We start from the raw sequence: 25900 nt of genomic DNA, 5'->3' as shown, positions 1-25900 counted from the left end.
CACACCCAAACTCGGACTTGAGTGTTCACAGCGGCATTATTCACAACAGCCACAAGATAGAAACAACCCAAACATCCACCAATGGATGATGGTCTCTCATCAGATAAAACGTGGTCTACTTCACACAACGGGACAGTCGTTACCTGGGAAAAGGAACCAAGTACTGACACGTGCTGCCACCATTATCCTGAAAATGGTCCGGCACAGGTAACACGAAGTGTGTGGCTTTGTCAGTATGATAGGAAGTGTCCAGGATAAGCAAACTGATGAGCAGTAGAAGAGAGACTGGAGGTTGTGTGGGGATGGGACACGGAGGCAGTCCCTGGGGAGGGACTGCCCACCAGTATGGGGTCTCCTTCTGGGGTATTGAAGATGTTCTGAAATCAGATGGTGGGGACGGCTGCACTCCTCTGTGCACACACCGAAACCCTGAATGACACCCGAGTGAGCTTTTGGGGGAAAACAAGGCTCAGTGGGTGCATCTGGGGAAGGTGAATTTCATCCAATGAAGCCGTTGCTCCGACTATAATGGCTACCCCACATGGCCCTGGGCACCAAGGGCAAATGCTCCTTGCTGCTCTGTGGCACACAGTACAACAAGGTCGCCCCGGTGAGGAGAAGCGGGGTGGCGGGGGATGGCGCCAGGTGCCCTCCAGGCTCCCAGGAGGCTCAGAAGGCCACATCGGCACAGCTTCCTTCTTGCTGGCAAACTCCGGGCACGGTGGGTACTGGTGGATCACACGCTCACCCGTTTTCTGACACAGAACCTCCCCCAGCCAAGGCCCGAGACATAATCAACCACATGAGCCGGAGATTCTGTGGTCCCCTTGGGCATCCTGGGCAGACGACGGGGCACAAAATCCACACGGGTTCTCTTTAGGGGCTTCAAGTGCATCCATTTACCGCCATCTCCCAATCCCCCCATGGCCCACCACACCCCCCACCTTCTGCATGCAACCTGTTCCTTCCCGGGAAGGTACAGTGCCCATGTGGTCAGCTGCAGGCTGAGTTTACCAAGATGCCCGCAGGGTGGATGCCCCCCTTTCCTGGGCCTCCCCGGCCCCGGCTGCCACCAGGTTGGGAGTCTGGAGGCAAACGAGGCCCAGTCTGCAGAGACCAAACAGAACCCAGACCTCGCTCCCATCACCGGGCTTTCAAAGCCAGCATCGGAGACACGGACGGCCCCGCGCGCCGTTCCCACAGGTCCCTCAGATGCTCACGTGGGAGGAGGGCTCCCCTTTCCGCCAAGGGAGGCTGGGTGGATTCTGCTGCAGAACCAAACCAGAGCAAGCGCAGGGCGAGAAATCCACCCTTGGCACGCTGATGGACCCTGTGGCCAATTAGGTCACGGCAGCCCTCGCCAGCCGGGGCCCAGGATCTCTTTATTCATAGTGCAACAGCCCGCCGCAGCTGCAGGGCCGAGAGGTTTCCAGAGCTATAAATCCATCTCAACTGCATGCAAGATTAATATTCCGCCTTCTTCACTGACAACGACGGATAGCCACAGAGCGCGGGAGGACGCTGCTCCGTGTCAACAGACACCCAGCACAGGAGCCGGGCCCGGTGACCTGCAGCTCCAGTTGGGTGCTTGGAAGAAATAAGGATTTTTACAAACCAAACACTATGTGGTCTCATCAAAAAGGGAAAGAGAAGGCACACACACATACGCACACCCCTTAAAGTGGATGTAAAAATTCTGAAAGGTTAGTAAACACCAGGCCCTTCAACCCTGTCAAATGCAGAGCCTGTAAGAGGTTAGTCTTTAAGGGGGAAAACTCCAACAAAGCAGCCCATAGCACTATTAATTTTAAAAGAAACTGTACATTCAAATGGGAATCCTACTTAAAGGCTCATCAGCGATGTGAGTGAATGCCTCACAGGTGAAGACTTCCTCTCCGGCTCACCCGAGAAACCAGCAGCTATAGACAATACAGCTCCTGCAACTGGCTTCCAATTATCCCAGACAGCTCCATGCTTGGCCCATACACGTTTTCCAACCCCAACCAAGAACCAAATCCAATCTGTGCGAGGCCAGCCCTAGCCCAAGATCCAGTCCCCGCACCCGAAGGCAGGTATCAGCTGCCAAATGAACAGATGACCCGAGATTAATTCTGCTGTCCTACTTTGCACCAAAATAGCAAGGAAATCCATTTTGATTATCCCTTGTAAATAAAGTTATAAACCAATCTGAGCCGAAAGATCCCCATGGCCGGTAAACAGCAGCTCCTTTGGCACCGAGTGTTGTGAGAACACATTGGGAACCACGTCGGAGCCAAATATAGAGCGGTGATTTCTGCAGACGATGTTTAAGTGACAGACACCACATTCCAGAATCATCAAGAACCCTTTCATAGAAAGATAAAACTTCATCAGGCTGATTGCAGAGCGTCTCCAAAGTTTATACACACAGAGGGAAAGTTTATGCTTTTGCAGGAAAGTTACAAGAGATGGAAAAAAAGAAAGTCCTTTCCAGAATGGAGAGAGGGCAGGTGGGAGTGGGACTCTCATGTGTCCTCATTCTAGAGGTCCTGGGTTCTTGGAAACTTAGGATCTCTCTCAGGACAGCACTTTCTATGACAGAGAAAGTACATGAAAGAGTATAAGAAAAGCTCTGGAATTTTCTGTGTGGCGGGATGATTCGACTACCCACCGCCCGGAATCACTTTCTACATCTGAGGAGTAGTCACAGCACGGATCGACTTTGAAATAACCTGACTAAACAAAGTGGGCAGTCAATCCAAACAGACTTTCTCCAAAGACGACATAAAGACAGCCAACAAGCCCGTGAGAAAATGTTCAATAGCATCTGCTCATCAGGGGAGATGCACATCAAAACCACAGAGTGATATCACCTCACCTGAGTACGTCCGTCATCAAAAAGATTCAAGGTGACAAGCTTGCAGGGAGTGGAGAAAGGGGAACCTCTGCACACCGTTGCTGGACATGTACAGTAGCACAGGCCTCACAGTAACCAGGATGCAGTTTTTTAGTACCCAAAAAAAAACAAACCCCAAAAAACACAATGTAGATATACAGCTGGGGAAGCAGAGGCAGGAGGATTGCGAATTCCAAGACAGCCTCAGCAACTGTGAGGTGATGAGCAACTCGGTGAGACCCTACAAAATAGGACTGGGATGTGACTCAGTGGTCGAGTGCCCCAAGTTCAATCCCTGGTACTATTCCCCCCCAAAAAGTAACACTACCCATCTCCAAAATCTGGAAGAAGGATTTAAGTTTTCACCATGAAGAAATGATGTTTGAGAAAATACATACATCTAAGCCCGACTTGAACATTATTGTATACTTATATATATTACATGGCACCCATCAATATGCTTACACAGGAACAAAAATCATGTGCACTACCAGTTAAAAATAAATTTTAGAATCCTTGGTAAACAACTTAAGAACCCACTGACGAACAGACAGATGAATAAAATGTACTCTGTATACATAATCAAATACTTTTTAGTCTTAAGATGAAAATCCACGAGCACAGTGGTGCAAGCCTGTAACTCCAGCAAACTTGGGAGGTTGAAGCAGGAGGCCGGCCTCAGCAACTTGGTGAAACCCCGTCTCAAATTAAATGGGGCTGGAGTTGTGGCTCGGTGGTGAAGCTCCCCAGTTTAATCCCCAGTACCAAAAAAGAAAAAAGAAAATCCTATCAAATGCTACCATACAGACAGACCTTGAAGGTGTTATGCCAAGAGAGCTAACTGGTCAGAGAAGGGCACACGAATGGACTGCACTCTAGGAGCGCCCCACAGTAGTCAGAGGCACAGAGACAGAAGGTAGGAAGATGGGGGCGGGGTTTGGGCAGTGAGGAACGGGCAGTTGTGTTCAATGCAGACAGTTCCAGGGGGCTGGGGGTGTAGCTCGAAGCAATGAACTTAACACTAGGTAAGAAGGTGACTGTTATGTGAGGTGTGTTTCCTAAGATAATCTTCCCTTGCATATTGATTCTAACAAAGACTACAATCTTTCAGAGTCTCAGAACTATGTTCACATTTCCCATTTAAAAAAAAAAAAAAAAATCAATGCTGCGTGCGTACGGATGTGTTAAGGTGGGAAATCAGGAGGATTACATAATTATTCAAAGTCATTACATTCAGAATCAATACCCAGTATGAAAAAAGATCAAATTATGCAGATTATTTCTTTTTAACAGACTATGAATACTGTGGAGTTAAACTAAGTTGATATCTTGATATATGATCATATTAACAAAAACTTCTCAGGCTCAATGGTGCACACCTGCAATCCCAGCTACTCAGAAGGCCAAGGCAGGAGGATCGTGAGTTCAAAGCCAGCCTCAGCAACTTAGCAAGACCATAAGCAACACAGGGAGACCCCATCTCTAAATAAAATAGGGCTGGGGATGTGACTAAGTGGTTAAGCACCCCTGGGTTCAGTCTGATGGATGAATGGATGGATAGATCATAAATTCTGGGAACACAGATAAGTGGTAAGAGTGCTTGCCTAGCATGCACAAGGTCCAGGGTTCAATTCTGGTCTACACAAAACAAAAATCTCACCATGTTCTCTTTTTTGAAGTCTCAATTTGCAATCTTTTTAATTTTACTAATTAAAGAGCACAACCCTACAAACTCTGAAAAAACTTCAGTCAATAGCCTGTAGGACAGGGCAGATGAGGTCAGGAGAGAGGGCAAGATATGCAGCGGCCAGTGCCCTCAAGATACCTCCGACTGACCAGAGAAGTGACTAAGGTTAGTGCAGAGGGTATGCAACTTCAAAGACGGGTTTTTTGTTATTTTCCAAGTTTACAGTTTTACTGAACCCAAGAGTCCCTTTAGCAGGGCTGAAACTGTCCGATTTCTCACCATGATGCTTTGCTGCACTAGCAGGCAAGACGACAGGAGGCCACGCTTGGCCTATGCTACGCCCCCACCAACCAACTTCAATGCCTCTGCGGCCTGGGCGAGTCTGTGGTGGGGTGGGTACAGAAAGTTGGAGAGCATCCCTGGTCTCCACCCTCTCCACACCAGTGTCAAACACCCCAGTGTCACACCCCAGCTGTGACGTCAAAAATGTCTCCAGACATTCCCTAAGGGAGAGAAACTGCCCACGGTTTAGAGCCACTGCCCTGCACTTACAAAGAGCTATGCCCGTTATCTCAGCAGCTCAGGAGACGGAGGCAGGAGGATTGTAAGTTCAAGGCCAGCCTCAGCCACTTAGTGAAGCCCTAAGCAACTTCGTGAGACCCCGTCTCAAAAAATAAGAATAAATGGGGCTGGGGCTCAATGGTAGAGTGCTCACCTAGCATTGGCAAGGCACTGGGTTCAATCCCCGGCATCACATAAAAAATAAAACATTAAGAAAAATAACTAATAAATAAATAAATAAACAAGGCTGGGGCTGTAGCTCTGTGGCAAAGTGCCTCTGGGTTCAATTCCCAGTACACCCCCTTTCCAAAAAAGAGCTAGTGGGAACTGCTCATGTTTATGGAGAAAAATGAAAGGAAACACAAAGAAAAACAAGACTCTTGGATTTGGGCTAAGAGCCAGAACTAGTGGAAAAGGTCAGGCACGGAAGAGTCCGTCATTTTCGGGCCCTTCAAGGCCAGTTTACAATCGGAGTCTCTTGGAGTCCTTTTCAAGGATTCCATCCTGACCACAGATTAATGTCCGCTTGATGCCAATTCAAGCACAAAGCAGCTCCCTGGGAAGTGGGTACACGCTGCATTCCCGAGTTTGCAAGGGAGGCGGAGGCTTGTGTGGAGAAGAGGGTCTCCAGGTCAGGCAGCCCACCTGCAACCCAGGAAGACTAATGTTGTTTGAAGGAAAAGAATACCCAGTCAATCGGAACCACAGGTTGGGAGGAGGAAACAACAAAGGAAGGGTTTTGTCAAACAGCACTTTATCAGCTGGGGACCACAAAGGGCCATTCATTGTTCCACTGGCTTATCTCGTGAATTCACACCTCTGCATCAACAAGCTGGGGCCCAGAGGGTGCCTGGGAAACCTTATAGGCTTCCATAAGATGGATCAGCAACAACCCCCACCACCTACACGGTACAGAGGCCCTGGCACTTCCCAAGCAACCCCTCCACCAATCTGGTATGCAACGCCCCCATGCCCAAGCTGGGTGACCACGGGGTGCACAGAGACTGTCGTCCTCTCCACAACTTGCAGCTCCAGTTCATTTTAGAGGGAGCCTCTGTGGGAAACGCTTCTCCAGAGTCAAGGCCCCTCGCAAATTCAAGGGGGTCATCTGTGCCCTTCTTAGATTTTATGAAAAAGGAACTGGTTTGAGAAGTGCCCACCCATTTCTGTTACTAATCCCGGGGTTCCAGTTTGCATGTGGAATGTCCCACAGAGGCTCATGCATGGAAGCCTGGGTCCCCAACTCAGCCACGATTAGAGATGGAGCCTTTGGGAAGTGCTTAGATCCTAAGTGGATTAATCCACTGATGAATTCGTAATTTGATGGCGTCACATCACTGGGACGTGGGAGAACTTAGGAGGTGGGTCCTAGTTAAAAGAAGTGGATTCTGGGGATGTACCCTTGGGGACTCTATCTTGTCCCTCCCTCCTACTCACTGACATGAGCCGAGCAGCCTTCTCTGTCCCTTCCTTCCGCCATGGTGTTCTGCCTCACCTCAGGTCTAAAGCAGTGGAGCCAGCTGACCACGGAGTAAACTTGTCAAATGGTGAGCCAAGATGAATCTTCTTGCATCTCCACTGGTTACTCAAGTATTTATCACAGCAACACACATACACCAGGCCACACAAACACAGCTGCAAAGCAATGCCTCTTCTATCTGGGGCTCTTAAGAGACTCCAGTGAGCTCCTCCCATCGCATCCAGACGGGTCACAGGGAGTGGGAAGAGCCAAGAGGGAAACGGAGCACACACGCACCCCAAATGGACGCCCACACTTGGAAGGGGGTCTCCACCTTGCACACCCTTGCACAGTTGGACATTTTGCCAACTTCCCAGACGTTCCAGAGGGCACAGCTGAACCAAGCATATGGGAACGAACAGCTGTTGGGCTCCAAGTTGCTCTGGTTTCCGAGGGTCCACTCCAGGTCCACCGGCAATCTCCATCCTCCGTCCTACCATTGATAGCATCGGTGACGCCGATATACGTGGACCTGAAGCTCCCAGTGCTTCCCAAGGAGCTAAACCCCAAACAGAAAAGCTGAGTCCTCTACTGGCACTTCCTGGACACGGCGGGAATGGACAGCTGGCCCCTGGTGAGGGCAGCCAGCTGGCTGTCACAGCAAAGAAAGTGACAGCTACCTGATAGATCCCTGGGCTTGAGTCCTACCGTATGGCGTGGACCCCAAGGCTTCTAGCATCCCAGGGTGCAGCGTCTCTAAGCTGCCTCCTTAACGTGACTGCCTTCTCTCCATCCAAGGGGAAAGCAGGCCCAAGGGATGACCTGGAACAGCCCGGAGCAGGAAATGCCCATCAGCAAGCCAAGGCATCAGTGCACTGTGGCTCATCCACACCCCAGAATCCCTCATCTGCATTAGGGAAGGATGAGCTCTGGAAGGACAGCAAAAGTAGGGATGATCTCCAGGGCATCCGGCTGCACAGTCAGTCTACAAAAGCTGCATACTGCAGGACTCTATTCAGATAACACATGAAATGAAGAAACGATGGAGATGGAGAGGCAGAGCCCAAGGTGGACGAATCCTGCCCCTGGACTATGGTAGCAGCAACACTCTGCACACACCTGGGATCACATTTCACACAACCACGCAGGCAGAGCTCCCGTCACCAGACAGGGCATGCATTCACACCAAAAGCACCTTGCCAATGCCCATTTCCTACTTGGGTCAACTCGGCACAGTTCTGTTGAGAGACACGGTCACTGCGGGGAGGCGGTGGCGGGACATTGGAACTTGCCGAGTTCTGCAACTACTTGCGAGTCTGTCATGGTTTCAGAACAGAAGCCTTCAAGCCAGGTGGGTGGCACACCCCTGCAATGCCAGCTAGTCACCAGGCTGAGGCAAGAGGACCCCAAGTTTAAGGCCAGCTTGGGCAACATAGCCAGACCCAGTCTCAAAATGCAATTTAAAAAAAGGTAAAACGTAAGGGAGACTAAGACAGGATGATTGCAAGTTCAAGGTCAGCCGCAGCAATTTAGTGAGCCCTGAGCAAGTAAGCAAGCCTTCATCTCAAAAAATAAAAAGGGCTAGGGATATAGTTCATCATCACTGGGTTCAATCCCTAGGATCCCCTCATCCCCTCAAAAAAAGATAGAGTTCAGTGGTAGAAGGCTTGCCTAGCACGCACAAGGCCAGGTTCAATCCCCTGCACCACCGAGAGGAGAAATAATAGAAGGCTCTAAAAATAACAGTGTCTGATGGATGAATGAGTAAACAAAATGTGATCTATGCATATCACGGCTCAGCGTTTGGCTGTTCAAAGGAACAAAGTACTGACATACGATACCCACATGCTAAGTGGAAGACAGCAGACAGAAGGCCACTCGGCACAGGCTTCCATTATTTAAAGTACCCAGGAGAGGCCGACGCACATGGAGAGAAAGCGGATTAGTGGCAGCTACAGGGCGGGAATGGGGAGCGACTGCTAAGGGCTACGAGGTTCTTCTGGGAATGGTGAAATGCTCCAAAGTTGAGGAAGGTGACAGCTGCAGAACCCAATGTCTAAAAACACTGAACAGGGGCTGGGGATGCAGCTTAGTGGCCAGTCTGTCACATACAGGACCCTGGGCTCTGGTCCCAGTACTGTATGCAAAAAACCAACAGCACTGAACACTCGAAGGGGTGAATCGTCTGCTGTGTGAATCACATCTCCATAAAGCTGCTACCAAATTAGAACCATGTCTAGCACAGAGTTTTGCAAGTGCCCCTGCACTCACGATGGGTGGCACCTCAGTGAACCTCCCGGCACACCACATACAACCCTAAGCTGAACACACACCAAGGGCACCCGAGGGCAGCCCACCACTCGTGACGAGGGTGGGGAAAGTCCCAAATTCAACATCTGGGGTATGCTCATTCCCGAAGGAGACCAGCCGTGAAGTCAGAGGTTGTGGGCCTTGCCACCTTCAAGTGGGGATTGCAGGTCTGTGGATTTTGGTCATGATTTCTCTTCACCATAGGAGGCTCTGAGGATCAGCTTTGGTGCTCTTTCAAAGAGACAACCAGGGGCGGCGTGTCCCTTAGGTGTGCCCAGGTAGACCAAACACGGCGGCTCCCACACTAAAAGAATCCAGGAGGTTTCACTGAAAAGACAAACGCCTCTTACACCCCCGTGTTCTCCACAACAGCGCAGAAGTGACAGGCTCAGAGGACCGTCATCTGCAACAGAAGGGCTGTCGAAGTGTCTGCAAAAGGTGCTCTCGATGGTCCCCACGGTGAACCTACAGCAGGTAAGAGCAGCTCAGAAGAACTCGTACTACAGGAGTCGGTCTGTCCACACTGGAAACCAACAGACCCAAGACTGGAGGAACAGGCCTCCCGGGGGTCCACGCACGGTCCACGCCAGCTCAGGACGGGCCAAGCAAGGCTTCCGTGGAAAAATATGTCCTGCCCACATAGTGTCACAGCTGCCTGTCATTTCCAAATACATCGAGAGGGACACGTAAGACAGAGGAGCTTCCACCACATAAAAGCCAAATACTTTGATTTGTTTATATAAACCAAACTCCAGAGCAAAGACAAATACCTCACACGTAAACGGGGGGAAAGATCAGAAGCTATGGGTCACTCCAAGGCACACACATTTTGACGACCGTCTTTGTTTTTCTAAACTTCATGGAAACCTGAATTCCAGAAGCTAGATGTTTTAAATAGAGTCAGCAGGGCTGGGGACAAGTGCAGGCCAGCAGTAAGGCTCTTGCCCGAGTTCCATCCCCAGCACTGCAAGAAGAAAAAAAAAAAGAGTTTGAAGTGTGCTGACAGAGAGCTTCACATTTTTCCCCCCAGCAAAAATCACCTATTGCAAAGAATCTCCAATTTCCATTTCCAGCGCATACAAGAAAACAAACATGACCGCGTGGCTTTAAGCATAGAAAACACAGAGGTTGGCAGGTTGTTCCTAATAAAATCTTTCACAATTCTACTTACTCAGAAGTAAACGCAGGCCAATCCTTTCTTCTTTCCAGGGCTTATGTGGAGACCTCTCTTCTATCTTGTATTACCTGTTAATGAATAAGACTCCAAGTCAGTCCAACACGTAAGCCAACACATCCCGAGACGGTCTCACCCGCTCCTTCACCAAGCAGACGTCCGAGTGAGCACGTACAGTGTCCCCCCAGTCAAGGGTAGACCCCACGTAAGATGGGGGTCCCGTGAGATTTCATCCCCTGGGATAATGTGATCATCCGAGTTTGTACATTCCGTGATGCTCCAATAAGAAGGCTAGGGACGCGTTCACCCTGATGTCGTTGACCCGGCTGCAGTACTCCGGCACTAGGAGGCTGTATTAATAATAACTGTTAGGTGCTGGGCCTCCCTCACTGGTGGATTTAAGGCTCAAGCCTGTTGAATGCTGCGAGGCTGTTCACACAGACTGCTCAAAAAGCGTCACGATGCTCAGCACATCGCCAAAACCCCAAAACCCCACTCGACTCCAACAACTAGACAACGTGGTCTGCGATGCTAAAGCTCGCCGAGCCAAAACACAGGTATTTCAGAAGGCAAGTCCAATCTTCCACCGACAGGAGCTCCATGTTGAGCCCTGGGGAAGGGGGGAAGGCTGTGGAGCTTGGCAAGAGGGGAACAGGGACAGTTAGCTATGAACAAACGCACTAGGCAATTTCCGATGAGAAACAATGAACCATTAGTCTGGGACGAGGAACAGACCCTGAGCAGGAGGAGAGGGACTTTGCCTCCGAGAAGGGATCATTGAACAGGGGCAAGGTTGCAGGTGCCATGCACAAGTCCTTGCTAAGAAGGATCTTGGCACGAGGACTGGGGACAACAGTGGGGAGCCCTTCCACAGGACTTTCTCCGGCATCTTCCCAGCTCTGGACATCAGGAACCGCGGCACAGGGGCCCCTCATGGAGACACCCGACTGCCCTTCCTGCTCCCCAGGTGTTTGCTCTGAGCGACTCCAGGGCTGTGGGCCCCTGGCAGGGGGCGCCCACGATGCCGTGTGCAAATCCCGACAGCCCACTCGCCCGAGCGCTTCACTGCCCACGAAGCCACCTTGACCACGCCTCCCTCTGCCTTCGGAAAGGGAAGGGAAAAGGGGAAGAAGGGACTCTCTGCAGACGCCCCTCTTCCTTTTGCGGTGCTGGGGAGGCGAGCCCACCCCCATCTTCCTCCTAATTAATAAGAGACTCTCCAGACTCGAGTTTCCTCAGCTGTGAAAGAAGGGCATTAAAATATTTATGAGGTTTCCGCCACATCAAAAAATCTGCGGGACCGTTTTCCTATCGACTTCCTCTGGCAACTCTAGGGGGAAACACTCGCAGAGAACTTATCTAAGGACCCGGGGAAGAACTGCAGAGACGGGGAGGGCGGGCGGCCGTCTCACAGCCGACTGAGCGCTGCAATAGACCCACAGGGCGCAACGTTGAACCCGACTCGCCACAGCCATCAACACTGCGACTCCAGAGAAACCCAAGTTGTACCAACGCGAAAACCATGTGAAAAATCTGAAACACGTTTTCAGAAGCCACCAAGCATGAGAGGGAAGCTGCCATTTCCTCCCGATTCCTTTTCTCATTTTAGTGAGCCCTGCACTAACTGGGCCTGAAGCCAGACGCCAAGATGGGCTGGCGTGAGCAGCTGGGGTGCCGGGGTGCCAGAGGGTTCTTGCTATGGGTTCAAGTTCTGTGCCATGAAGCAGTTGCTGCTTCCTGTTTTACCAACAAAAGACGGCATTTTTTTTTTAATGTATTGAGATGGTTTATTCAATGACAGGTTTTTAAATCCTTTAAATCAGTAGTTCAAGGAGCAGTGAGGTTGCCCCCCGGAGCACTGGGCAATGTCTGCACACCTGTTTAGCCGTCAGGACCGGAGAGGAGTGCTCCCAAACACCCTTGCACACACTTTACGTTAAACTCTAATTTTTAGAGAGGGTAATACCCAAACCATTTTTATTCTTTTCAAAGTAACCCATCTTCAGCTTTTAAAAGCAAAAGCCAAGTGAGTCAAAAGACTCCTTTTTTCAAAATTGCGAGCCTTTCTGCACCACTGATCTACAGTTCCATTCCCAAAAGCAATCACTTTAATGCCTTGGAACTATTTTTGTTAATGTTCGTGTTCCTTGGTATTGACTTCCACGTTTCTAAATCATCTGCTTATAATACTTCTTCACTAAACCACATTTCAATGCAACTTGCTGATTTTCTCATAAACGCAGATTTGTTTCCTTAAATGCCAACCATCAATGCTGTGCCTACCCTTTCACATTTTCCCCATCACTTTTGATAACTTGTTTTCTGTTAAATCTATACTCTGCACATTATTTCGATGATGGAGTGGGTAATGCTGAGCAAGCAATAATATAGCAGCATTCAGATTCATTTCTTATTCAACTTTCCCATTTTCCTGGAATCCCTAATTGCCTTGGTTTTTATTTTCTTCTTTTTCTTTGTTCCCTTTGACAAAATTCTTCCAAGATCTGGCAACATTCTTTCCATTCAGTTTTCCACACGTTTAAAATGCTCAGATATTATGCTGGGGTTGTGGCTTAGTGGTTAGAGGACCTGCCTAGCCCACCTGAGGCACTGGGTTCAATCCTCACCACGTAAAAATGAAGGCAGTGTATCCGTGTCCAACTTAACAAAATTAAAAAACATTTAGATCGTCTGTCAGTTCCACGTGCTGCCACCTTCACAACACACGTACCAGAACGTCCTCTTCCAATTTCGTGGGTCCAGTCTGTGCTAGTCAGTGTTAGGCCTGCTGCAACCCGAATCCACCAAGGCCTCGAGAATTCCTTGTCTTTGTTGTCTATCTGGACATTCAGAGTCCCACGATGTCCCCTTGCTTGGTTACTGTCTCACCTTGGTGGGACAGGTTGACATCTCACTTCTCCAGAAGTGGACAAAGTGAAGTGTGGCTGATGTAATGAATGTGCACAAGCATCTTTAGTCCATCCTCCATACATTTGGAGGGGAGAAACTTCAAAATTCTGGCTGCAAATTGTTTTCAAACAATTCTGTAGTATGTCCGTTTTGTAACTTCCACTATTGCTGTTAAAAAAATCTGATGTCACTCATCTTTTACATACATAACTTTAAAATCCTAGAAAAGTGCTTCAATACTGCCTTTATCCCTACTGTTTTAAGTTATGCTTAGCTTTGATAAAAATGTTAACTTTTTTAAAATTTGTTTTATGAGTTTGTCAACGGACCTTTATTTCTATGTGCTGCTGAGAATCAAACCCAGTGCCTCACACATGCTAGGCAAGCGCTCTGCCACTGACCCACAGCTGCAGCACTTTTTTTATTTCAAGATAGGGCTTTACTTAATTGCTCAGGCTGGACTGCAATCCTCCCGCCTCAGTCTCCCAGGTAAATAGGATTACAGGCGTGTACCACCAACCCAACTGACAGGGTTCATTTTTGCTCTAGTTACTTGCTATGAAAACTTCTCTCCCCTTCACATTTGTCTTGCTCTTCCCTGAGGTTCCTATGAGGCTAATGTCTGTCCACAGCTGCTCTGTGCAGTTGAACTTATTGTCCCATGTCCCCCGTCTACGGAGGAACCCACTAGCCACATGCAGCTACTGAACACCACTCACATAGCCAGTACTGGGGATGAGCACCGGTTTAATTGTATGTAAATTAACTAAGTTCAAACAGTCTCAGGTACCAATGTAAAGACTATCAGGAAGGGAAAAACACTCATCAGGGGAAGCTCCAATTCTGAGACCACATTCAACTTAAATTGAGAAGGAAAAGTTGAATATACTTGGAAGCCCCCGCCCTTAGTGTTTCCAGCATGAAGTTCCATGATTTAGCTCAAGAACCTGCATGGGCGCTCCTCAAGGAGAAACATCCTTGTAAGTAAAGATGCAGCTCATTATCCCAAGTACAAGAAGGGAAAAGGAGATCCCTTGGGTGCCTCCTCGAGTCATCAGGGTGCCCCACAGAACAGTCACACGCGTGCTAATAGAAGGAAAGATGGAGGAAAAGGAACAAGGAACACACGGGTGACTTCTCTGTAGGTCAGGCAGAGGACTGCACATTTCCTCCTAAGTGCTTTGATTAAAAAATACAGGAACTAAAAAGGCATTAGTTGTAGTTGGACACAATACCTTTATGTTATTTTTATGGGGTGCCGAGGATCGAACCCAGTGCCTTGCACACGCTAGGCAAGCGCTCTAACGCAAGGCCGCAACCCCAGCCCCCCAGGGCATTTTCTAAGCACGCATCTTTGTCTTCATTTGATACATGTCACACATAAACCAAACTGTTGCTCAGGCCGTCTAATGATCTACATGGAAAAGAACAAAACCAAGCCACAGGTGAGCACGCCTGTGATCTCAGCAACTTGGGAGGCTGAGGCAAGAGATGGGAAGTTCAAAGGCAGCCTCAGCAACTCAGTGAGACCCTGTCTCAAAAAAAAAAAAAAAAAAAAGAAAGGCTGGGGATATGGCTCAGCACCCCTGGGTTAATCCCTAGAACACACCACACACACACACACACACACACACACACACACACACACACTCACACACACAGAGAAACCCCACAAAAGTTCTGAATACTCCCTGGGGTTGTGGCTCAATGGTAGAGCACTTGCCTAGCACACGTGAAGCCCTGGGTTCAATCCTTAGTACCACATAAAAAATAAATGAGTAAAATACAACTATAAAAAAGTTATTAAAAAAACTAACATGGAGCAGGATCAGAACCTTAAGTTACCGTTTAGTCAACAAACAAGATACATTTCCACAGGTATTTTCCCTTCTCTCAAGATATGTCATTTAATACCCATCAGTTCCTGGAAAATGTGAATCTGTTACTTGTAGGTTTTACAAGTTCAGTGTAAAAGTATAAACAATTCAAAGGAGGAGAAAGAGACGCTAAACCCACAAACTTGATTTCCTCTGTTATGTCTGATGAGGCTTAGTAACAAATCATGCTTGTCAAAGTGGCACAATCGATACTTGTACACAGCAAACAAGCCTACAGGAAATTATAATAAGCTATCAGCGGCACAATATTTCTTTCTAGGCATTTATTTAAATCACAGTGACAGATTAAATTTTATTTAGAGGCATGAAACTAATCTGGAGCCAAAGAAAAAGAATCAGGTTTAAAGATGATACATTAAAGTATTAGCATAATATGATCTTTTGTATTGTGTAAACTGCCAGTCAACAGTAATTGGAATCTCTCCACGCTGATATTATGCCAAACTTTATAAAGATAAGCCACACATGACACTAATCAGTTTTTTTTTTTATTTAGAGATGAGCTAGTGCATCACGAGGTGGAAGAGAATCCCAGTGCACGTCTTCCTCACGTCCCAAAGCACCGGCTCCACATTTTGCAATGAGCATGAAGCACAATTTTAAATGCGATTATCGAGCACAGTGTTTATCCTACACAGAACGTATGATAAAAGTTTCTGAACACCATATGGGCCTGCTGTTCATATTTCGGTTTCAATCATTTGCAAAACACAACCCAACTCCCTCTTTACCTGGAAAGGTCAATTGTTCCGGCTGCAATTTCATTTAACAGCACAGCAAGCAAATCCCTTTTGGAAAACAAATACACTCAGAAATCTCCCACTGTCAATCACCAGATTCAACCATTCCCTTCCATACATACTGCGAAACCAAGAACACCAAAACTAGAAAGAAGCAACGTTACCGGCTACCTCAAGAACTGGGTCCTGAGGCAAGTGCACACACGCACGTACCCACGTGTATTTCTACTCCCAAACTACACCTTTTCTCCAACCTCCACGATAAGGTCACAGAGCTCATTCTGGCATTCTGGATGGATAATTCTGCAGTGCTTCACTTTAACCTCAGACAACCATCTTCCCCTGCAGCCCCTCCCAACAACTTGATCCACTGGGAACACTTTCCCAATTCTCTCCTTCCTCTGGACTCCCCCTCACCACCTCCAAGAGGTGTGGGGGGGGGGACTCCTAGAAATGCACTTGACTTGCATTTTACTAAAGAAAGTTGAACCCAAATTATGCATTGGTCTGAGATTTTACCCTTTTGTAAATGGAACCTTTTGAAGTGGCTTTCAGTGCCTTTTGCACAAATGGAAAATAAAAATAGAGAGATGGAGGGTGCTTGTTATGATAGCAATGGGTCATTGGGAATCTGTTCCAGCGTCCACCCAAGGTCAGCCCCGTTCCCAAGCTTTAGGTGAGAAATTCAACTGGGGGCGACTTTGCCCCTACCAAGACATATTTGGCAATGTGTGGAAACAAAGGTTGCTATCACTGAAGATAGGGGTGTTCTTGGCATTGACTGGGAAGACCACGGTGCTGCTACACATCCTTCAACAGCTACTTCAGTAAGAATGACATATGATAGTTCCCCTTTATCAGAAGTTTTGCTTTGCACAGTTTTGCTTTTCAAGGTTTCCATTTCTGAGATTTGAAAACAGAAATTCCAGAACTCAACAATTCCTAAGTTTTAAACTACATGCTTTTCTGAGTGCCGTGATGAATTCTTGCACTGTCGAGCTCTGTCCTGTGCAGGACATAAGTCAACCATTTGTCCTACATATCCATACTATATACCTCCCATTCATCACTTAGAGGCACATGACTCACTAATGTGAATGATCACAGTATATCCTCGGTGTCAGGCATGTAACAAGGGCTGCAAAATTTATGCCCCACGGATAAGGGGGCTACCACTAGTTCCTTGGGAATTATGCTTCACGGTAGGCAGTGGATGGAGCCGAGAGGACCACAGGAGGGGGATGAACGCAGGCCATGTTTTACACCATCACCAAGCTTTTCACAAACTGGCTCCAGAATAACCCCATACCCATCTCCACCAGCTTCCTGAACACCAGCGTCTAGATCTCCTCCTGGGTTTTGCCAGGCCATGAGCAAAGTCTCCAGTTTCACACTCCCGAGCCCAGCACCCTTTGAGACCCCATGGGTCCAGCCCTGGGGACCCCAAGGCCGTGAACCACCCTCCCCCTCGAGAGCCCACCTCCCCCTCCTGCAAACTCCTGCCTGGAGCCCCAGCCAGCCTTCCCCCAGTTACGGTGCACCCTAGGGACGCCGTCATCAGTGAGGGCGCTCAGAGCCTGGCCCGTCTTTCCTGGTGGCAACGTGTGCAGCTTCTGTTGTTCTGTCTGGGAGCAGCACAGATGCGGAGCCAGGAGAGTTGAGAGCGATCCCCTTTAGAGTCTTGAGCAGGCATCTTCAGGGACATCCCTTCCTCACCTGGACATCTTCCCGAAACGTGACAACGTGGAGCCCTTCCTGGGCACGCAGGAAACATTGTAAGTATGCCCGATTGCTTTTGGCTCTGAGCTCCACGCATGACTGCAACAGCTTACAGTCTTGTCAATGAATAGACATGTCACCCCAGACGAACACGGGCGAGCCTCACCGTCCCCTCCCCCATGTTATGGGATGAAGGATACCCATGTGGCAGGACACTGGGAGGAACAGAGAGAGTACACTCACCTCCTGGCCTGCTAAGACCATCCGGCAGAAGTCATTACTGTCAGCCATGATTCTAAAAGAACCACCAGGAAAAGATGCAGGACCGATTTCAAACCTGCCCTGCCCACACATCTGGGAACCAAGAACTGCACTTTTTGCACGAACTCTTCACATTTGTTTCTGATACCTCCTCCTCTGCGTTTCCTGCTTCTCAGCCAACACTGTGATACAATCAGGCTGAGACTTCAGCAGCATCTAGAGCCAACATCCCCAAGTCGGGATAGAGAAGAACTTCCGCTCTACCCCAGGTACGTGCACGCCCACGAACCGTGTGCAAATCCCAGTGAAATTCAGCGACTCCGGGCCTCTGTTCATCACTAGGCCTCCATAGAAACCGATTTTAAACCACCTTCATTTTTGGGCATAAATGACCTGGAATGCTTTGCCTAGCGTTTGCCAGGTGACTGTCGGCGATACGGCACTCACTAAATTTAGAAATGCCCTCTGTCCCGAGGCACTTCCACAGGAAGAGACTCGATTAAAATAAGATGCTGCTCCCACAGCAGAATTCAAAAGCTGGTGAGACCCGTCTCGGCCCCCTTTGCTGCTCTCTCGTGGAAAGACTTGCAATTCCCCACCCACGGAAAGAAAAGGAGGGGGGACAGGCGACTTCGGCTTGCTCTCAAGAACACAACTGAAAGGCAAAAATAATCCATGAGGTAAACCGAGGCACGCAGAAGGAAAAGGTAGGGAAACCAAGATGCAGCCAAGACGGGAAGGTATTCGGTGACATTTGCCATGGAGTACAACTTTAGGTTAGCTGGAAGGGAAACACTAATCTGATTCCGAGTTTCCTTGACATTCAAAGAAATGAGCCAGGCACGGTGGTGCACGCCTGCAGCTCAGGAGGCCGAGGCCAGAGGATCACAAGTTGGAGGCCAGCCCCAGCAACTTAGGGAGACCTTGTCTCAAAAAATAAAAAGGACTGGGGATGTGGCTCAGGGGCTCAATCCCAGGTACCAAAAAAAAGGTAAAAAAAATGAAACTGAGATGCTCATTCCAAGTCATTTAAAAAATAAAGAAACGAGAACACAGCTTCCAAGCTTTTGAGATGTGTAAAGTTTCTCCCACGGGTACCAGAAAGAGAACCGTGGACAAGACTATTCAATAAACACACAGGAAGTTTCAAGGAGACACTTCTTTAAATAACCCTGGATGCTGGATAAGTGTGTGATAGCCAAGTACAGAGAAAATAAAATTTATGAGTGGAAACAACATGGCAATCACACACACACACACACACACACACCCACCCACCCCCCAGCAGCCTGGTTCACTGCATTTTAGAAGCACTTCCGAGTCCCAGCTGGGCTGCAGGTCTCCTGGGGTTGCAGATGCACACTGCAGTATCTCGTAAACACGTTTTGGTGCCAGTAATCCACCACCTCTATACTATGATTTTTAACGGTTGCCTAGGAACCCAGCACACGCCTAACTCACGCTTTACCAGCTACTCTCACCGTCGTCTTCCCCTCTGCCACCGTGAGCAGTGCCGCCAACAGCAGGAACCATTTCCTAAGTGTCGAAAAACTTCAGGGACCACCTGTATAAGTACAGCTTTCTTATGTAGTGTAAAAAAAAAAATCCCAATGGCAAGAATACATATGAACACAGCTGGGCAAGAATACATACGAACACAGCTGGGCACAGTGGCACATGGCTGTCACCCCAGTGGCTTGGGAGGCTGAGGCAGGAGGATCTCAAGTTCAAAGCCAGCCTCAGGAACAGTGGTGTCCTAAGCAACTTGGCGAGACCCTGTCTGTAAATAAAATACAAAGCAGGGCTGGGGACGGGGCTCAGTGGTCGAGGGCCCCTGACTTCAATCCCTGGTACTCAAATACATGGCAACAGTAAATTCAATGCTGCCTTTTAAGTAATTTGCAGATCTATTCATGACACCAAAAGGTCTACTTTCTCACAAGTGCACATCGAGAATTTCAGGAAAAAAGAACCTATGAGCTATTTATGACTTGTATCTCAGTAAAACCTAAGAAACAGAGGCACTGTGGTTCTACCCTGTTCCAGTGACTCGAGAGTCCCCCTGTCCCGTCTCAGCACCCCGTTTCCTCTGCCCGACTTCTCCATTTCAGCACCCTGTTTCCTCTGCCCGACTTCTCCCTCTCAGCACCCCGTTTCCTCTGCCCGACTTCTCCCTCTCAGCACCCCGTTTCCTCTGCCCGACTTCTCCCGTCTCCCGAGTTCCCCTTTAATGCCTGGTTACACCAGCAGAGAACCGAGGAGCTCAGCCCAGCAGCAACTGCTCCCTACAAACCACCACAGGAGTGGACCGCAGGCCACCTGTCCCTCAGCAGAGCTTCCGACCAGAGCCCCGCCCAGCCGCCTTGTGAGAGATGACAGAGCGGAGAAGCCAGCCAAGTTGGGATCCTTGACCCACAGGAGCCTTGACACAGATCCAAGATGGCGCCCTGGAGGAAGGATGCCTTCCTGGTCGCTCCACAGCTCGAGGTTCAAGCCGTGGAAGTCCTGCTTCACAGCAGGCGTGACCCTGTCATGGGTACACCTCATCCAGCCCCCAACAACCGCCACCATGGACTCTGGACTGCCCTGATGTGCGAGAGGCCCACAGTCCGTGGACTTTCCCGTTGGTCAGGGAGGTGCAGCCTCCCATGTCAGTGCCACCTGGCCTCCACAGGGCCCACTAGATAGACTCTCCGGAGAGTTCCTGATGGCCAACGCCCCTCATCAGCCCAAGGCAGCCAGACGGGCCATCACCCCTCTTCCCTAACGGCAGTCAGGGCACTTCTGGGGGGGAGAGGCGGCGGACATGACAGCAGATGGTTAGACTGGGTGAAGGGCCCCAGCACAGGGTGGACACTCCTCCTGCGTCCCTGCCAAGGACCTCAAATGGAGCCGACCAGTAACGGTACTGGAGGCTGAAGTAGGTGCCCACTTCCCGAGGCGAGGTGGCCCTGGATCAACACCTGGACTGCACTGGGGGCGTGGGAACACCAGGGTCCCCGGTGCGACTGGACTTCATGACCCACTTAACCTCCAAAAGAGGCTTTGGAAACCACAGGCTAATCCAACCACAGAGTGACAGACACCAAGAGGTGACCCTCCTTGGGCCCCTCCTGGGTGGGAGCTCTGCTTTCTATCGTTTTGAGTAAACCCCGTTACTTGGCTCTGAAAAGCCGATTCCCCTTAACATAACCAACATGAGCGCTCTACGCGGGTGCACTCACAGCGCAGCAAGAGACGGTGAACACACTTCCCGCGGTTCCCCTTTGGAGAATTCCATTGAATTAACTCATTTCTTTTTTGGCTTAGAAAATGCACATCTATTCTCTTCGAGCCCTGGAAGTAGGAATCCAAGGTCAGTTACTTCACTATTTTAACTTTAGAGCACGGTGACTGTCGCTCTTTCCCCCTGAGCGATGGTGTCCGATGGTCTGTGGGTCTCTATCGTCCCTCAAGAGTCTGGCACGGAGACAGGAGTCGGCCAGTGTGTGGGGACGTCTGAAATCTCAAGGAGCAAGTCTGGCTGATAAGGCACTTGGCACTCGACAGGCCGAGAGAATCGACGCCCCGAGATGGAAACCCTCTTCCCCTCACCCCGAGGGGAATTTGCCTCCGTGACCCCAAACAAGTCAGTTCTACGGAAAACTGATCAAACTGGAGAGACCGATCCAGAGGCGGCGGCACGAAGGCACTGGTACGGTCGTCACGGATGCCTCCCTGCTCCAGAGGAGGCTACTGCTCCCTGTGGTCCTGGGACCACGTCCACCATGCCACCCTTCTGTTGGCGTGGCCACCTGTGGGTGACAAAGAGTCCCACCACCTTAGGCTGTAGCCTTGCAGGGAAACTGGGAAGCCAGGGCCCGGTGTCGTGTCCTCGATCAGGAAGCCAGGAGTTCTCAACCGCCACGCTCCCAACACGGCCAAGTAGAGGAGATGACTGCAGGTTGGGACCATGAGGATCAAAGGAAACTTCTGGTACCACAGTCCTGAACCAGTAACCTCAACCAGGTCCGTAAGAGCCACGCTGCGCCTCACCCTTCCTTCTTCAAGGGCCAGCTGGCCCCAGAACCGTCCTCCCTCCAACCCTGGCTGACGGAGCAGCCACACTCACCACAGGGAAGGGACCTGGGGCCAAGGAGTGGGCCTCCCGACCCCATTGGCCATGGGGGTATCACCAGGCATCACCCAAGGGACCATTTCCAAAGCAGACTTGGTCTGCCCTGGATTCTCTTGGTCCTCTTGACTTGCCAACTGCTTTATTTTATTCCCAGATGTTCCTAGACTCCTTGCTTCCTGCCCACCGCCCACACTACCATGTTCCCTGCACAGATCTCAAGTCCCATCACTGCAACCCCACTGCACGCCCAACGCCGACTCTCTCCACACCACTGCCACGCCCGCTTGGCCTCTGCAAGATGACACTTTTCCTCTGCATGATCATTTCTCCTGCAAATCCACAGACCCCAGTGACCCTTCCAACAGCAGAGACCTGAACCTATGTCATCATTCCAGTGTATGATGGATCCCACCATCGTTGGTCCAGAAAGACCACACAGGCTACACTGCCTGCCTGCATACGTGGCCCCAATGGCCAGAGAGTAGGGGACAGGGTAACATGTCCAGGAATGACACATAACACATGGACCAGATGCCATCTGTGAAAGGCAGTGTCATACCCACCAGGTTGGCCACAGCCCTGTCCCCAGGTTGCATCACAGGGGGAATTCAGGTTTCAGGTGGAATTCAGGCTGCTCATCAGCTGATATGAAAAACAAATTACCCTGGATTGCAGGGGTGAACCAATGTCCCCTACAGAGTCCCTTAAACATGCAAGGGAGAGTGTAGGGGGAGCAGTGCTGGCTCAAATCTTGCTCCAAGTTGCCTGTGGCACACACACCACATCGGGTCATCCACTCTGGGCCCTCTTGCTCCCTCCAACCGGAAAACCTCCCCTTCACTCCGAAAGCCACACCCCAGCCTCCAGCCCAGCCTCCACCTTCAAAATCAGAGTCTTGTGGCCAGGGCTTTGGAAGCACTCCAGGCAGGAGGGCCCCCAGGAGCTCACGGAGAAAAAGTGACAGGTGTCAGGCCCACCCACGTGACACCTCCGGAGTACACAAGATCCAGGAGACACAAAATGAGTTAGTGGCTGCCAGGAGACCAGGGGAGGGAGGGCCTGCAGGACCATCTCTGGGGTGACAAGAAAGTCCTAAAAACCACAGTACATCAATGCCTAGCCAACTCCATAAGTTGACTAAAAAAAATCCCCGAGTCGTGCATCTATAAAGGGAGAACTCCAAGATGTAAATTAGAACTCAATAAGGTTGTTAAAAAAAAAAAAAAGTTGTGAGCTCTTTGAGGCCGAGATGATAGGTGCACAAGTGTTCAACACGGGACCACGCTTTATTTTCAGTCAAAGCACGGGGGACGACTTCCAAATTCCCCAAAAGCGAAAGCTCTTCATCCGCTGCAGAAGGAAAGGAGCTTTTAAATGTGTGCATTTCCTCTACTGTCAAAAGCACAAAAGCGTAATTTAAGTAAGAACCACCCAGAATGGCTTTCTAATTCAAATGACACCAACAATAAGTTTCGTTGAACCAAGTCATATTTGTACCCAACGTGGTTTTCAGCCGATGAAAAGTGAAATGCATAAAATGTGTTTTATTGGAGTCACAACAGGATCCCGAAGATGAAACCACTAGAATATCTGCTTATAAGCAGCTAAGAATTCTAAATACCCCAAGACCCAGCTTCCTAAGTGCATTTCAAATTCAATTTAAGTGGATTAAGAAATTCAATTTTCTGTCAACACATGACAAAACATGAGGAACAATGGCCAAACACTTTTAATATACATACACATGTATATACACGACCTTCAACTGCCCCACTGTACCACTTTGTCCACATCACCAGGACCAGCACTGCTAAGAAGATGCATGTAAACACACACCTTAATTTCAACTAATTTCTATGAATAGATGACGATGGCTCAGTCCAAAATAGAATAAACCTGCAACTTGGAAGGCCGATTCTTCAAAAGAACATGATCAAGTATGGTTGCTTACGCCTGAAGCATTAAACACAGGGAGGGAATCAGATCAATGACAATGACCACACAGGGTAATAAATCTCAGAGCCAGGCTGCCATTCCCTGGGGCAAGAAAGGAAGCTGGAGAAGCAGAGTCCAGGGCTCTGACCTTCTGCTCGTTACCAGCTGCACCTCCTCCTCCCACAGCACTGATGGCGATGAACATCCGCCTGGGTTCACACGGTATCAGCCTCCTTCGGCGGCTACAACAAGGACCTCAAGTTTAGGTGCCTCACATCCATAATCCTACAGTTCTTCTATTCTGGGCTTTCGGGAGCTTAGGAAAATTCACACCACGAACTCACCGTCCTTCTCTTAAACTTCATATCCAAGGCAAAAGGTGCAGACAAATCCTCTCTGCAAACACTTGGGGACACAAATGTCCCCAAAACAATGTTCCCTGCGCCCATGCACTGCCTACCTCGTGTGTGCAGAAGAGCCGTCTATGTTGACGTGTGTACACATGGGCATGTGCCCTGCACATTATTTTAAGTTAGAAGCTCCGTAAGGCGAGACTCTAGTAGCGTTTGGACCTGGAATGTTCCCCCAAGGCCTGTGTGCCGAGGGCTCGGTTCCAGGGAGCTGCACTTGGAACTGCCTCCAGGATGCCAGGAGGAGAGAGCTCCCTGTGCCACAGGTGTCCACCCCGAGGCACTGCCTTGCCAGAGGCCCCACGGCAGCAGAGCCCGCGGACCACGAGAGGACAAATAAACCTCTTGTGTTCAAGGGGATCATCTCAGGTGTTTTTGTCCACGTGATGGAGAGTTGATTGACACTTGCTCCAAGACGTCCTCCGACCTAGAATTCCTGGTGCCAGGCATCACCGAGGCTACATCATCCTTTGTGGCAAAGGTTGTTCTGTGCACTGGAGGGTGTCCAGCGGCAGCCTGGACCTTTGTCTACTAGACACGGCCATCACCTGCTTTCTGACAAGTGAACTATCTGCAGACACTGCCCACCGCCTGGGGCAGCTGAAAGTGAGCGGTGCGAGGCCAGTCTCCGTTCATTCCATCATGTCCATCTGGCACTGGAATGGTCCACCTCCCCAGATTGTGACAAATCCCAGTTGTAAGTATCTTCCTTGGGAGGTCTGAGAAATGCAAGTCTAGCCAGGCATGGTGGCACTCGCCTGTCATCCCAACAGGCTGGGAGGCTGGGGCAGGAGGATTGCAAATTCAAAGCCAGCCTCAGCAAAAGCCAGGCCCTAAGCAACTCAGTGAGGCTCCGTCTCTAAATACAAAGTAGGGCTGGGGACACGGCACAGTGGTTAAGTGCCCCTGAGTTAAATCCCCAGTACCTCCAAAAAACAAAAAAACCGCACTGGTCTCCCATCACACCTGTGTGTTTCTACACTGTACTGAAATGACCAGGATGTAACCCGTACACCAAGGGAGATGTGCAGACGTCATTTTTTTCACGCAAAGAAAAAACTCACACTTTTACTAAGAGGATCTGAAGAGTCTAGCCGATGTGGAAATCGCTTTCTGTCACTCGCTTTTCAACCCCGGGCAGCAATCAGGGAGAGAACAGGGAGACAGACCCGTCTGTCTTTTCCTTAAACAACTAAGGTTTTTTGTAGGTTCCATAAATATTCCTTCTGAATGGCCGATTATTTTCTTTTAGCTTGTGGACAGAGAATCAAACGGACTGTTGAAAACGGGGTCCGCATCAAAGCTCTCGTTTTATCCTGTTAACTACGACTCCAAGAGGGACTCTCAACCCCACCCAGCCTGGATGGTGGCTCGGAGCCGGGCTGCAGAATCGCACGAGGCTGTTCCTGGGATGCCAAGCGCCTTCTGAAGACGGCTCAGTTCAGACGTACAGGGGCTCTCAGAAATCAAACGGGTGTTCCCGGTGGGCACAAAGCATACCCTCCCCCGGGGCCCTGGTGTCCCAGACGCCCCTTGATCTGGGGCCACCCTCCCCGGCACCCCACCACCTCCGGCCTTCCTCTCTGGTTCAAGGGTGACTATTCTGAAAGGAGGTCCTGCGGGCTGCCTTTAGGATCTGCACAGAGGGGACCAAGTACTCAACACTGTTCCTTTTCCCCAAGTCTGAAAGCGAATGAACCGCTCCTGTTACTAAGCCCAGATGTGAACTGCTCAAGCCATGTGGGATCCCTACCCCCCTGACCCCACTGCGTGTCGAGTGGAGGCACCAAAAACATCCCATACAGCAAGAACAAGTAAATACCTCTCTTCTGCAAAGAGGAGAA

The 25900-nt window shown here is 49.7% G+C and overlaps 1 protein-coding gene across 5 annotated transcripts in view; it reads right to left on the bottom strand.

Annotated features, from left to right (window-relative positions):
* The window catches only part of LOC120890333 (F-box-like/WD repeat-containing protein TBL1X), a 175925-nt gene that overhangs the window by 97978 nt on the left and 52047 nt on the right, over positions 1–25900 (bottom strand). For all 5 annotated transcript variants that reach the window (XM_078035378.1, XM_078035380.1, XM_078035376.1 and 2 more), the window contains one exon: positions 10064–10137. The gene's annotated coding sequence lies outside the window, so the exon portion shown is untranslated. The remainder of the gene's footprint in view (positions 1–10063; positions 10138–25900) is intronic.

Source organism: Ictidomys tridecemlineatus, chromosome Y (genome assembly GCF_052094955.1).
Source record: "Ictidomys tridecemlineatus isolate mIctTri1 chromosome Y, mIctTri1.hap1, whole genome shotgun sequence".
Classification (NCBI taxonomy): Eukaryota; Metazoa; Chordata; class Mammalia; order Rodentia; family Sciuridae; genus Ictidomys; species Ictidomys tridecemlineatus.
The sequence above is the reverse complement of the archived record's forward strand: the minus strand, read 5'-3'. Positions and strand labels throughout refer to the sequence as shown.